Genomic DNA, 14,172 nt, shown 5'->3' with positions numbered 1-14,172 from the left:
TTTTTCAATTTTCGTCTGTGAACAAAACATCTACTTGGAATAAATTGTGTGTTAAGACTTCTGATAACGATGTAAAGATTGATATTGCGTATGATGCTTCATGTAATGTGGTTTTAAATGATGCTTTATTGTCTAAACTGCATGATGCTTTACGTGATTATTTCATCATTGATCCACAGTTTGTTGTGTAACATCCCGCATTTTTCCGTTAAATTATTTTAACGCCCGTCTTTTTATTGTAATATTATCCTCAGTATCTCGATTCATAGCCTCCATTAGCTAACCTTCTTAAAATATTTTCGTTATTGGATTTTAACATCTCTCGTACTCTCGTGTAATTCAAAATAATTCGTTTGGTTAATTCACGCACCCGCACCCGAACTAGAGGGACTAAACTTGCAAAGAGGCCAAAGATTTGACTAGGTCAACTAGTCAAACCTTCAACCTCCTCCTCTCATTTTCTCTCTTTCTCTCTTTTCATACTTCCATTTTCCTCTCAAGAACTCAACCAAGATTCATCATCTAATTTCGGATTTGGAGGCTAACATCAAAACAAATTACATATTTGGAATCCTCTCTTCATCCTCTTCGACTTGATACCAATTTCATCTCATTTGGGTAACTTTCTAAAATTACTAGATTTTGTGTTCTTGATGTTTTTGAATTATAAAAGTGTTAATTAGTGTCTATGGCTCGTGTATAACATGAATATATGTTTTGTTTGTTCGATTTGTTGTTTTCAGTAACTAGTTTGAACACTTGAAAATGGGTTTGCTTAATCTTTGATTTTGGAAGATTAAATGTTGTTAAATCGTTAAAGTTCATGTTTTAATTGTGTTACTAGTATCACTAGCTTCATTTTGATGTGTAGGTTGATTTGTAAAACTTCAAAAACATGATTAATGATTTTGTGATTCTTGATTAGGGTTTGATCGTTCTTGAGATGAACTTTTTGATGCTTGAATACCATGAAATGTTAATTGTTAGTGTTTAGTTGTAATGCATGTTTCATTACCTTCAAAACGGCATATCATATGTGTGAATTGGATTCCTGAAACTTAAAATGCATTTTGTGAACTTGAAACTTGAAAATGGACTTTAAATGATCACATGACGAGAAATCGGTCATTGGAAATGATGTTTTTGTTTGATGAAACATGTTTAGTTATGTTCTTTGTTAAAAGAGCTTTCCAACGATATAAGGTGCGAGTTCTAAATGTTTACGGTTTGCATTTTGTGCTAAAACGAATTTTGGATCAAGACTTGAACATTTGAAACTGGCCAGGTACCAGCTCCCGTGTATTGTCGCGGCGCGACAATTGTGGGCCGCGGCGCGGCATAAGCCGTGTCCAGGCTCTGACCTCCATGTCCAAAATACGAAAAATGTTTGGCATACTACGGACCTCCGATTCACATGAAACTTGTTCTAACATGCTCATATATGATTAAAAACCTCAGAAAAATAGTTCGGGACCCGACCCGAACATGTTGACTTTTTCGTTGACTTTGACCCGACCAAGTTGACTTTTAATCAAACTTAACCAAATATTTGTGCAATCGTTCTAACATGTTTTTATACTTGTACCTTGCATGAAACATGACAATTTGATTCAAATGCTATTATGATCGAGTCTTAACGAGCCATAGGACTAATTGAACATCTTTGACCTATCGTGTTTACCGTTATTGATACAACCTATTGTTTAGGTCAAGACTAGCATTGTTCTTTGCACACGTTTACTTGTTGAAGTACTTTACTACTCGTGCACTCAAGGTGAGATCATAGTCCCACTTTTACTCTTTTTGAACTTACATTTGGGATGAGAAAACATAAACATTTCTTTACTAAGTGAACACAAGTACAGGAAAACAAACATTCTACATACGAGTTTAGAACAAAATCCTCAATTCGATTATCATTAGTTACACTTGCCGGGTGTAAGCGAGAACTTATGTTGTATGGATCCATATGGGTTTGACAAACCCTCATTTAAACGGTTCGCTACCGTTTACGAATGAAATATATTTTCGAGAAACAGTGTATGTTCTAGCACTAAGTGATGGGGTTCTATGGAAGGAATGTTAAGCATTGATAATTGGGTGCTCGTGAAACAAACTTTTGGAATGTATTACTATTATTTCATTGATGCAAATCTTGTGGTTCACTTGTACTTACTTACTTAAACCTATGATTTCACCAACGTTTTCGTTGACAGATTTCTATGTTTTTCTCAGGTCTTTGAACGCTATGTGAAACATGCTTCCGCTCATTATTTTGATACTTGCATTGGATGTCGAGTATACATGCATTTCATGGAGCGTCTTTTGACTTTCTTTAAAACTGTGTCGCATAGGTTTCACATGTAACTATAACTTTGTAACGTAACTTTTGGATGAACTGTAGTGACCCGGAAATTTCCGATCAAATTTAAACTTTAATCTTTATATGTATCCGACACGATAAGCAAAATCTGTAATGTTGAGTCTCGAAAAGTTTGAAAACTATATTCATGTAATCAATTACCCTTTGACCATGTCTGACGATTCACGAACAAAAATGTGTAAATAGAAATGTATGTGTATGTACATATGTGTATTTTTTTTAAGCTAAGAAATATTGATAAAACATTTAAGAGCTTGGTGATACAAAAATAGATTATGAGATTATTATGTGACTTGAAAGCATTGAACGAATTAGTTGATATGAATATAAGCTACGAGATCTATTTTATGAACATAGAAATGCTATCACAGTAGTTAGTGAATAATACTTTACTTGAACGTATTTGTTCGATGTAAGTTTATCAATGAGATTAAAAGATAATATCAAGTGATTGATTTATTAGGTACATTGAATTATAATTACGAGTCTTTGTTATGAGGTCCACTTGAATTAGAAAACTCTTACTTTTAACGGTATTCGGAATATTTAGTAAAGTGATTCCATGTAAGAACAAAAGTGTTATTATTGAGGATTAGACAGAGGTTAGCGGAGAGTCTCGTTTAATTATCAAAAGCGTACCTTGCAATGATTGACTTGTGTCACTTGGTAGGTTAATTATTTAGTTTTCTTAATATTGAAGACGTTTTACGATATAGATGAAACCTTTTAAAGAAGGATTTTGAATATAACTAATTCTGGAAAACTAAATTATATTTATTCAATTTAGTACAAACACATTTTTTTCGATATAATAGAATTTGATTATAAAATATTTTTATGGATTTTCAATGATATAAAAATAAAAATAAATATAAAATAAAGATTTCTAATGAGCACCAAAAGACTACAACATTTCATCACAAGATTGAAAGTTAAAATGTTGGAAATCACTAAACCTGCGCACTTGTACGAGAAAAATCATAACTAAATCATACTGACTCGAAAAAGGGTGATTCCGGTGTCCAAACGACCGTAACTCAAAAATCTACAACTTTCATGAAGACACCATACACGAATCGTGTACCTATCTACACGAAACGTGTAATCTTGTGCCGACATATTTTGGTGGCGGCTCACTATGCAACATGTTTTTAATTTTTATTAATATTATATTATATTATTATATTATTTATAAATCTATATATATAGGATCGATCATAATTGTTTTCTAACTATCTATCTCTCACACTCTCTCTATAATTATATTTATTATTATTATTGTTAGTGTTATTATTATTATTATTAGTATTATTATACATAAAATACTACGACGAGGTCATGGGCGAGTTATTTCAAAACGGGTTTTATGAGCGGGATAGAGCTAAGGAAATTATGAGTTATGGTTATGGAGGTGATGGGTATTGTTCATGGGTATGCTTGTGAGGTTAAACTAGTGTTTGTCACCTCCATTGCGTCTACGTACCTTTCCTACAATATTGAACCTCAATATTGATACGTGAGTACTCCTAATTTAATTTTTACATACTAATAGTGTATCCCTGACTAGTGCTCGAGAAAATAGGATTATGCATGCTTGTAAATTTGATAGTGCCCTTAGATAGGTTATGCCGAATCTTAAAGGTTGTTATATTATAGTTGAAGGAAGATATAAGATTTGCATGTCCTTAAAAAGCTAGAAAAAAATTAAGAACTTTTCCTTTAGATGCCAAATAGATTTGATGGACGGATTAAAAGTTATAGTCAATTAAAATTTCGTAAAAATGATTATTATCGTCGTTAATATCGTTGTCTTAATTTTTTTTTATCAAATTGTTATTATTCCAAAATAACACGACTGTTACTTATTATTATTATCAATACTATATTATTAACTAGAAATGTAATACAAATTATATAACTACCTTAATAGAATCTATCGCAGTATTTTTATGATATTAAATGAACTTTATAAGTTTTATTACTTAAGATATATAAAAGTATATTTTAATATAAAATTTTATTTATAAACGAATTATATTATTTACTTTATTAAATCTTTAAAAAAAAAATATTTTAAAAATATAAAACGACGATATTTAAATTATATAATAAAACATTTATAAAGTTTTGAAATCATTTGGAGTTAAACTAATTTTTGTCGACCTTTGCATACTAGACTCGAGCATTAGGATTGTGGTACACTATGACTTAACTTAATGTATTAGACAAATATTGACAAATACATAATTATATATAAATAATTTAGGTTCGTGAATCTAAGGCCAACCTTACACTTGTTCAATGATGTTATATGTATTTTTACTACAAAATACAGTATGGTGAGTTTCATTTGCCTTTTTACCCTTTATATTTTTGGGACTGAGAATACATGCGCTTTTATAAATGTTTGACGAAATAGACACAAGTAATTGAAACTACATTCTATGGTTGAATTATCGAAATCGAATATGCCCCTTTTTATTAAAGTCTGGTAATCTAAGAATTAGGGAACAGACACCCTAATTGACGCGAATCCTAAAGATAGATCTATTGGGCCTAACAAACCCCATCCAAAGTACCGGATGCTTTAGTACTTCGAAATTTATATCATGTCCGAAGGAGGATCCCGGAATGATAGGGGATATTCTTATATGCATATTGTTAATGTCGGTTACCAGGTGTTCACCATTTGAATGATTATTTTTGTCTCTATGCATGGGACGTATATTTATGAGAACTGGAAATGAAATTCTTGTGGTCTATTAAAATGATGGAAATAAATGATTATGATAAACTAATGAACTCACCAACCTTTTGGTTGACACTTGAAAGCATGTTTATTCTCAGGTTTGAAAGAGATCTTCCGCTGTGCATTAGCTCATTTTAAAGATATTACTTGGAGTCATTCATGACATATTTCAAAAGACGTTGCATTCGAGTCGTTGAAGTTCATTAAAGATTATTATTAAGTAAATGACAGATTAGGTCATTTATAGTTTGGATATTATGAAATGGTATGCATACATGTCAATTTTCGATGTAAAGAAAGATTGTCTTTTAAAAACGAATGCAATGTTTGTAAAATGTATCATATAGAGGTCAAATACCTCGCAATGTAATCAACTATTGTGAATCGTTTATAATGTATATGAACGGGTCCTTTCAGTTGGTATCAGAGCGGTGGTCTTAGCGAACCAGGTCTGCATTAGTGTGTCTAACTGATAAGTCGTTAGGATACATTAGTGAGTCTGGACTTCGACCGTGTCTGCATGTCAAAAGTTTTGCTTATCATTTCGTGTCGAAAATTACCTGCTTATCATTTTTAAGTCTAGACGCGCTTTCCTGCATTTATTGCATAATAGTGTATAGACGAATTCTTATCTTAGCATATCTGATACTGTGAACTTTGACTGACATTTTTCAAAGATTCTCCGTAATTTATGGGATTTTGGTATTATATATACATATGTAAATTATGTATAGAAAGATATCAAATCTAACTCCTATAATCTATTTCATATCAAAAATTCATTCCCTTGATCATACGAGATGGATCCCTCAACCAGTTCGAATTCCTCAGATTACGACAGCTATTCCGATATGGAGTCTCATTCCAGCTCCGAAAGCAGTATGACCGGAATAGATCAACCAATCAGTCATCACCTATTCTGGATGAAATGGGGATGGGTTCGTAGCCTCCTCAATTATTGGAGACAAGAAGAAGGTGATCCTTTCCATCCACCAAATTGCCCTATTGACAATGAACCTGAAGCACTTACCGGCGAACCTGTTCGAGAAACCATTTTCTCTCTCATCTCCAGAGTATCTCGTCACGATTATATACTACACCAAATTCTTGATTATATTTATCCGCTCGTCCGAACCGACGATCACCCCGGTGTAATAGAAGAAGTTAACGAGCTTCGTGCTCGGGTAGTGGCTTTGGAGAATACGGTGCGAAGGTTACAAACACCATCAGCAGCACCAGCAGCGTAACCAGTACCGCCAGTAACATCCACATCGCAAGTCTCAATACTAAAAGCACCAGCAGCATCACCGACATCAACATCAACCACCATTATTAACATCAACAGGATCATTACCACCACCAACAATCACATCCGCATCACACACCTCAATATCCCAATCTGTATATCGGATATCAACGTCACACGCACCAAAGATACCAAGGAGTACCAACAACAACAAACGAAGAAGTATTGATTCATAACTTCATCGGAGAAACATTCTGTGGTGATTAGGTAATCTCTAAAGTTTTAGAGATTATCTATCTCAGCCTTAACCGTAAACCAGATGAGTGGACAGAGATGATAGAGAGAAGAACCGAAATCCTAACAAGACTGGTGCGTAAGGTACAAGCTAGACTTGTTTTACCAACATCATCAGCAGTACCAATAGCCTCACCAACACAGTCAATGCTGTCAACATTGTTAGAATCGTCAGCACCTCTAACCTCACAAGTTTCGCCAATTCAAGAATCACTGTGGAAACCATTACAAATTAATAACAAGTATATTGTATCAACGAGTTATGAAGTATTAACTCAGTTCCTCCGAAGAATTTATATGTATATTCTATAAAAAAAAAATTTTACCATAATAAATCTTTCTGTACTAAGCTATTATGTATGGAACTTAACTATCTGGTTAATTCATATTACTAATTTGCTATGATGTACATTCTTCGTTAACAATTTAATCATTGTTAACTACAATCTCTGCTTCAACTCAATGAATTTTATTTCATAATAAATCAAGTGTATCATTCAATAACATGTTTGATTATACACTTTCATCTTTGATATACCCGAAATTTACGAGAAAACAATATTCGTATCTTGCGAAGTTAGCAAGAGTTCCATGAGCATCAGCATGATTCACTAAGGAAATACATATAAATATTGAAGCATTGATTACATTAGTGAAATACTCCGCAAAGTTTATGTAATCTCTAATGTTTTAGAGAAAATTCATTTCTAATTCAATCCGAAAATCAAATGAGCTTAGTATGATATTAACTCATTGAATCTGTACTACATCTGAAGAAAATATACCCACATATATTTTCATAAAGATTGTAATGAGAATTCTTGTTCAAAATATTATTTGTGAAATTTTTTTAACGGGTAGGTAATACCCGAGAGATATATAAAATCACAATTAATATGTTACATTCTTCAATTCTGATTCAATAATCATCAACTAAACCAATATACATTCTTCTATAGAAATCAAAACAATCATACTCATTCGAATCTAATTACATATTCTGATTTTGGGAATTTCAGAATTCAACTCGAGATACAACCAAAATCATCACTCTTAGATCCTTATATTTTTCAAAGCTATACTTTGACTTCAAAACTGTGATAGCACATCACTTTTAATCGTAACACACAAGATGGATATGAGAAATCATTCGGGATTTAGGACGATTTCATCATTTGGATATTGACTATGACAATCTGCAATCAAAACCCTCCGAAATTCTAGAAGACACTTCAAATAATAAACAATTGAGATGATGATCCAACCACACGTTACCCGAAGTTTTGTACCTGAAAAACTCTCGAAACCAAAGTCATAATCTAACATGTACCTGCGTCGAATTCTTCTAGCAAGAACAACATTTCGATTCCTTTTCAAAGTAGCCAATTTTGTCACGGATCCAGCAAGTCAACTTCGATTTTTTCAGTCGGACCAGTCTTATTATAACCCTGATAGATACGTTGCCCTTTCGTCATTATTACTGGGGAACCTTTCATATTCCACCATATTACCACCAGCGTTTAATCATCTAAAACACGATTCTTCTGAACCCACCTCAGATTGATAACCAGAGATTCAGATATTATTGCATTAAATGCAGAGGAAACATAAAAATGGTAGATGGTTTAAACGGTCAAAAGTTTGATGATAAAAGATAGTGAGTTGGTAAAGCTCAGAAAAAGAAAGGATTTGGTACTGAAAAATGGATTGAGCAAAGTATGAAGGAAGCCATGGACAAATCACAGAGACTGAATCTGCCTTCAAAGGATCCAAATGATTCAGTGCCTGCTGAACTCGTTAGCGAACACCTTATTTCTTATTCTAAATCTCCACAGACAAATATTATTCATCATCATCATATCTTGAATATTCTAAGATATCATAGTATCTTTCATTATAAATATCCTTTATAATTCTGAAGATATTTTCATAAGTATTCTCATTTGAAATCAATTATCTCTCTGTAATATCTGCAACATAAAAAGAAACTGTGTTAGTTTCTAAATACTGAAAAATTCGAATATGAATGTTTTTGAAGTAGTGTTGGGAACTGATACATGAGTTAATATAATATAATGACACTTGATCAACGTCATTATATTACAGTAGGTCATGTTAAGTTTCTAATGGGATGTGATGATTCACAGCACCATCATCATGTGCCATTTACACGACTCTTACATTCGATCTAATCCTTAAACATAGCAAGAAAATATTTCTTGATGATTCGATCTTTTACAGGATATTCTGGTAATTTGACAAGTCAAAATCGCATCATTAAGATTTCCTTCTTAGAACATTAACTATGTTCATTCCGAAATTCATAACTGCAAATTCTGGACCATTACTCGCTTGACTCGAGGACGGGAAGAGGAAACGAAAGAATGAAGCTCCAAACTAGAAATTGGAGCATAAACCGCAGAAAATAAAAGAGAATATTAATTATGGGTGACAATGATTATAGAAGACAGATGCAGGGGCATCGAAATATAAGGGAAGATATAAAACTCAACAACCACCCTGAAGCTACAAACCGTGCATATCAATACGTATTGCCACGTAAAGGCACGGAAAAATTAATAACACTATAACCCCAAGATAATAGTAGAAGTAAATAAAATCTTCCGGTGGTAGATGAAAGAGAAGGATGACAGATGTAAAAATTAAGAGTATATCAAGGATCAAAATGGGATGGAGCATATTGACGAATGTTTTAAAGTATGAACTGAGGAGAAAGAATAGAAGGTGTGAGTTGTAAGGAAACAAAGAGGGTGGATTTATAGAAAAATATCCGACAGAGCAATCGGAACAGATTATTACATTTACTCAAAGAAGATCCTGATTTCCTAAGTCGCCGAAGAACCAAATCTTATTACGAAAATTTTCTTTAAATCCCTTAAATTCTGGAAATCAATCATAGCTACGTCATCAGTTAAAACAAATCTACATTTACTCATTTCGCTCTTTTACGATAGCTTCACTCATACGCTTCGAGAAATCGAATTATTTTATCCGTACTTCTAAATCATGATAAAACTCTATGTATCAGCTTATATTCGTCATAATAACATTCTTACTATTAGCTATGACGACCTCTATCAAATTTCGGGACGAAATTTCTTTTAACGGGTAGGTACTGTAGTGACCCGGAAATTTCCGATCAAATTTAAACTTTAATCTTTATATGTATCCGACACGATAAGCAAAATCTGTAATGTTGAGTCTCGAAAAGTTTGAAAACTATATTCATGTAATCAATTACCCTTTGACCATGTCTGACGATTCACGAACAAAAATGTGTAAATAGAAATGTATGTGTATGTACATATGTGTATTTTTTTTAAGCTAAGAAATATTGATAAAACATTTAAGAGCTTGGTGATACAAAAATAGATTATGAGATTATTATGTGACTTGAAAGCATTGAACGAATTAGTTGATATGAATATAAGCTACGAGATCTATTTTATGAACATAGAAATGCTATCACAGTAGTTAGTGAATAATACTTTACTTGAACGTATTTGTTCGATGTAAGTTTATCAATGAGATTAAAAGATAATATCAAGTGATTGATTTATCAGGTACATTGAATTATAATTACGAGTCTTTGTTATGAGGTCCACTTGAATTAGAAAACTCTTACTTTTAACGGTATTCGGAATATTTAGTAAAGTGATTCCATGTAAGAACAAAAGTGTTATTATTGAGGATTAGACAGAGGTTAGCGGAGAGTCTCGTTTAATTATCAAAAGCGTACCTTGCAATGATTGACTTGTGTCACTTGGTAGGTTAATTATTTAGTTTTCTTAATATTGAAGACGTTTTACGATATAGATGAAACCTTTTAAAGAATGATTTTGAATATAACTAATTCTGGAAAACTAAATTATATTTATTCAATTTAGTACAAACACATTTTTTTCGATATAATAGAATTTGATTATAAAATATTTTTATGGATTTTCAATGATATAAAAATAAAAATAAATATAAAATAAAGATTTCTAATGAGCACCAAAAGACTACAACATTTCATCACAAGATTGAAAGTTAAAATGTTGGAAATCACTAAACCTGCGCACTTGTACGAGAAAAATCATAACTAAATCATACTGACTCGAAAAAGGGTGATTCCGGTGTCCAAACGACCGTAACTCAAAAATCTACAACTTTCATGAAGACACCATACACGAATCGTGTACCTATCTACACGAAACGTGTAATCTTGTGCCGACATATTTTGGTGGCGGCTCACTATGCAACATGTTTTTAATTTTTATTAATATTATATTATATTATTATATTATTTATAAATCTATATATATAGGATCGATCATAATTGTTTTCTAACTATCTATCTCTCACACTCTCTCTATAATTATATTTATTATTATTATTGTTAGTGTTATTATTATTATTATTAGTATTATTATACATAAAATACTACGACGAGGTCATGGGCGAGTTATTTCAAAACGGGTTTTATGAGCGGGATAGAGCTAAGGAAATTATGAGTTATGGTTATGGAGGTGATGGGTATTGTTCATGGGTATGCTTGTGAGGTTAAACTAGTGTTTGTCACCTCCATTGCGTCTACGTACCTTTCCTACAATATTGAACCTCAATATTGATACGTGAGTACTCCTAATTTAATTTTTACATACTAATAGTGTATCCCTGACTAGTGCTCGAGAAAATAGGATTATGCATGCTTGTAAATTTGATAGTGCCCTTAGATAGGTTATGCCGAATCTTAAAGGTTGTTATATTATAGTTGAAGGAAGATATAAGATTTGCATGTCCTTAAAAAGCTAGAAAAAAATTAAGAACTTTTCCTTTAGATGCCAAATAGATTTGATGGACGGATTAAAAGTTATAGTCAATTAAAATTTCGTAAAAATGATTATTATCGTCGTTAATATCGTTGTCTTAATTTTTTTTTATCAAATTGTTATTATTCCAAAATAACACGACTGTTACTTATTATTATTATCAATACTATATTATTAACTAGAAATGTAATACAAATTATATAACTACCTTAATAGAATCTATCGCAGTATTTTTATGATATTAAATGAACTTTATAAGTTTTATTACTTAAGATATATAAAAGTATATTTTAATATAAAATTTTATTTATAAACGAATTATATTATTTACTTTATTAAATCTTTAAAAAAAAAAATATTTTAAAAATATAAAACGACGATATTTAAATTATATAATAAAACATTTATAAAGTTTTGAAATCATTTGGAGTTAAACTAATTTTTGTCGACCTTTGCATACTAGACTCGAGCATTAGGATTGTGGTACACTATGACTTAACTTAATGTATTAGACAAATATTGACAAATACATAATTATATATAAATAATTTAGGTTCGTGAATCCAAGGCCAACCTTACACTTGTTCAATGATGTTATATGTATTTTTACTACAAAATACAGTATGGTGAGTTTCATTTGCCTTTTTACCCTTTATATTTTTGGGACTGAGAATACATGCGCTTTTATAAATGTTTGACGAAATAGACACAAGTAATTGAAACTACATTCTATGGTTGAATTATCGAAATCGAATATGCCCCTTTTTATTAAAGTCTGGTAATCTAAGAATTAGGGAACAGACACCCTAATTGACGCGAATCCTAAAGATAGATCTATTGGGCCTAACAAACCCCATCCAAAGTACCGGATGCTTTAGTACTTCGAAATTTATATCATGTCCGAAGGAGGATCCCGGAATGATAGGGGATATTCTTATATGCATATTGTTAATGTCGGTTACCAGGTGTTCACCATTTGAATGATTATTTTTGTCTCTATGCATGGGACGTATATTTATGAGAACTGGAAATGAAATTCTTGTGGTCTATTAAAATGATGGAAATAAATGATTATGATAAACTAATGAACTCACCAACCTTTTGGTTGACACTTGAAAGCATGTTTATTCTCAGGTTTGAAAGAGATCTTCCGCTGTGCATTAGCTCATTTTAAAGATATTACTTGGAGTCATTCATGACATATTTCAAAAGACGTTGCATTCGAGTCGTTGAAGTTCATTAAAGATTATTATTAAGTAAATGACAGATTAGGTCATTTATAGTTTGGATATTATGAAATGGTATGCATACATGTCAATTTTCGATGTAAAGAAAGATTGTCTTTTAAAAACGAATGCAATGTTTGTAAAATGTATCATATAGAGGTCAAATACCTCGCAATGTAATCAACTATTGTGAATCGTTTATAATGTATATGAACGGGTCCTTTCATGAACAATTCTTGTAAACTTTGAAACAATCTTTATTTTTGAAAGGAATGCGACATATCTTTGGTCAAATGTCACGTTAAAGACCTATGACCATGCAACGGGACCTAAGTAGTCGACGCCGTCAATTGACGATTTGTCGGGGTCGCTACAAGTGGTATCAGAGCATTGGTTGTAGGGATTTAGAGTTCATTGGTGTCAACCCCGAGTCATAGGTTACATTAGTGAATCTAGACTACAACCGGCATATAGACATGAAGTAGGAATTACTTGACTATTTGTGCATTTATACTCGAACGTTTCTACTCATAACTAACTCTCGCTTCATCTAAATCTTTCGTTGTTTAATTTGATTGACGCGCCACCTTGACTTTATAGAATAATGTCGAATGCACATATGAATCAGGGTAATATAATTGCCGGGATTATATTACGGTGACTCATATGAACGTTCCGACATTACGACATAAAGAATTTAAGGCGAATCAAGGAAAATTTTCTCTTCATCATTATTCCATATCACGATTAGTATTGTTAAGAATACTAATCAACGATATTCTTGTGTCATGAAGGAACAATGGCTCACCAAGGTCAACACAATACCCTTCCCGAAACTTTAGAACAAGCCCTTCAACGAATGATAGCCACCGCCGTGGGTGAGGCCGTGGCCGATCACTTCTCCAACCACAACAACAATCATGGAGCCGATAATTCAAACGAGGGGTGCTCCTACAAAAACTTCATGGGGTACAAACCTCCCACTTTCGATGGAACCGGGGGACCGATTGCTCTCACCCGATGGTTCGAACAAACGGAAGCCGTTTTTAACATAAGCGGTTGTCAGGACCAAGATAAGGTCAAGTTTTCCACCCTCACTTTCACCGGTGTTGCTCTCTCATGGTGGAACAAGTATGTAAAATCAGTGGGTATCGATGAGGCCCTTACACTCTCTTGGACCGAATTAAGAGAAAGAATGATCACCGAATACTTCCCGCGCGACGAGACTCGAAGGCTCGAACAGGGTCTAAGGAATTTAAAAACGGTCGGGAATGACCTCGAAGCTTATAATCAACGGTTTACCGAACTAGTCTTAATGTGTCCAAATCTCATGACTCCCGAATCCCTAAGAGTCGAACTTTACATGGATGGCCTCCCGAAGAGCGTTCAACACGGGTTAATGTCATCCAAACCCGCCAACCTACAAGAGGCTTTAACGA

At 32.7% G+C, this 14,172-nt stretch overlaps 1 long non-coding RNA gene across 1 annotated transcript; it reads left to right on the top strand.

The window, feature by feature from the left end:
* Positions 1-353: 353 nt before the first annotated feature.
* LOC139861334 (uncharacterized) lies at positions 354-2,387 on the top strand. The gene is made up of 3 exons (XR_011763723.1): positions 354-618; positions 1,708-1,774; positions 2,236-2,387. It is a non-coding gene; the product is annotated as an uncharacterized lncRNA (long non-coding RNA).
* The last annotated feature ends 11,785 nt before the right edge of the window (positions 2,388-14,172 follow it).

Source organism: Rutidosis leptorrhynchoides, chromosome 8, assembly GCF_046630445.1.
Source record: "Rutidosis leptorrhynchoides isolate AG116_Rl617_1_P2 chromosome 8, CSIRO_AGI_Rlap_v1, whole genome shotgun sequence".
Classification (NCBI taxonomy): domain Eukaryota; kingdom Viridiplantae; phylum Streptophyta; class Magnoliopsida; order Asterales; family Asteraceae; genus Rutidosis; species Rutidosis leptorrhynchoides.
Note: the sequence above shows the minus strand (reverse complement) of the source record. Positions and strands in the feature narration are given on the sequence as shown.